Source organism: Montipora foliosa, unplaced genomic scaffold (assembly GCF_036669935.1).
Source record: "Montipora foliosa isolate CH-2021 unplaced genomic scaffold, ASM3666993v2 scaffold_463, whole genome shotgun sequence".
Lineage (NCBI taxonomy): Eukaryota > Metazoa > Cnidaria > Anthozoa > Scleractinia > Acroporidae > Montipora > Montipora foliosa.
The window spans coordinates 190,001-192,104 of record NW_027179771.1 but is presented as its reverse complement, the minus strand read 5'-3'; positions in this window follow the sequence as shown (position 1 = coordinate 192,104).

The following is a 2,104-nucleotide window of genomic DNA, read 5'->3' as shown; positions in this document are numbered from 1 at the left end:
TTTTCTACATGATGGTTCCATTTCAGGTCATTACTTACATAGACACCTAGTAGCTGAGCTCCGAGCGCGCCGAAGGCGCACGGGCGCGGAGCACCATAGGTAAGAAAATATGGTAACCCATCGGTGGGAAAATCTTGGTTTTATAGCCTTGAAGTCATCGACCGTCCGTACGTCCACCCCTCCATGTATGCCAATGTGACCAATGTCATGATAGTTTAAAGCATACATACATCTTTGATACTGGACATCCACGTTTTGATCAACTGACACCTGTCAAAACAAGGTATCCGCTTACCAGTATCGCGTGACCATATCCCAGGCTCAAGCTTAGAGCTCACCGAGGTCAGCTATTTTTTTTTTTAAGTTGACCGATGACCAGGTACTTGTTTTCGATTGGCTTGCAGGCTCAGCCCAGGTTAACTCACCTAAACATAACGAGGCTTCATTTTTCGCGTGCTTTCTGTGGCTCGACGCGGCTACACGGCCATACTATGTCAACTACAGTTCTTACACAGTCAACCCTTTTCGTGTTCAGGTGGAAAAAAGGTTTGGAAAATGTTTTCTTGCTGCATTTTTCCCTGGTTTCAATCCAGTTTGACATATCATGATAGCTGTGGTCCACACTGGCGGCTACGCAGTTATTCAAGTCAAGCATCGGAGGGAAAGGAATGGAAAGGAAAGGAAATGAACCTTATTTAAGTGATTAGTCGTTCTAGCACTGGAGCACTAATTGGGGACACTGGAAACTGAAATTACCAATTAACGCAAATCAAGTCAAATGTTGGTTTTTGAGGAGAGGGGAAACCAGGGTACCCGGAGAAAACCTCTTGGTGCAGAGTAGAGAACCAACAAACTCAACCCACATATGACGCTGAGTCTAGTAATCGAACCTGGGCCATATTGGTGGGAGGGGAATGCTCTCACCACTGCGCCATCCCTGCATCCTTAAATTTGCCTAGACCTGCTTTTTTCTCTGTATTGCAATTTTTGGCATATCTTTAGAACTTTCACAAGGTTACGTGATGCCTGGAGGACCTATGACTAGAACAGAAACGAAAGGAAAGCGAAAAAGAACGACAAGGACAAAACAGAATACCAGTAAGAGCTCATAGTTAGTGGAAGAAGTTACTCCACAAATTCTTTCCTTGGGCACCAAACCGTTTGTTATTTTCAAAAAGTGGTTTAATCACTTTTTCCTTTGTTCAGGAATGACTTTTGGGCATAAAGAAAATGTTGATTTGTTTGTTTTGCTCTAAAATGCGAGCGAACAAGTGCTTTTTAATCCGTTTGCCCAACAGGTTGTCGATGTGCCTCGACAGTGACAAGAAAATTTTGCCCTTATGTTATAAACACGTAATCTCAATGATATACCTGCCAACTCTAACGCCTTAGGCGTGAGTCTCACGCCTGCGGGTTGAAAACGTCGATCTCACGCCGGCTCACGCTCGCGGGCCAATTTCTCACGCCTGATTGGAAAATGTGAGTTGTTGCCGTCTTGCTTGTTACAATTTCCAAAAATATGTTAACTCAGACCCATTTAAGGAACGAAAACCACGTGTAAAATAGATAAATAACAATACCTTCCTCGCGATCTCTGATTTTTGAAGTAAAAGGCACTGGGAGCGAGCTCGCGTTTATACGCGTTTATACGTCTTCGACAGACTTCGGAAGACTTTGGACTTCTTCGGAAGACTTTGGACGTCTTCGGAAATCTTCGGAAATGATCGTGCAATCTTCAAAAATCCCAGCACTCCCAGGATAAAAATCTCACGCTTATATCTCAGAAAAAGTTGGCAGGTATACAATGAGTTCTTGTGTTTTTAAAAATTTGTGTAAAACACCTAAAAGTGTTGGAGGGAATCTTGTTTGAAGTTCGTCCTTTCTTGGTTACATTGCCGTATTTTGTCGATTCTTGATCCAAGCCAATCTGACGTGTTTCAATGAAATACATCAAGATGTGAATGATCTCGTTTTCAGAGATAAAGTGAATAAAGTGCATGAGTAAAAACACTTTTTTGACCTTCAACTGATAATTTTAGTGTGATTCCTATTCGCTGGCTATTGACAGTTGACTCTGAAATGGTTTTTTTCGTTTTCCATTCAC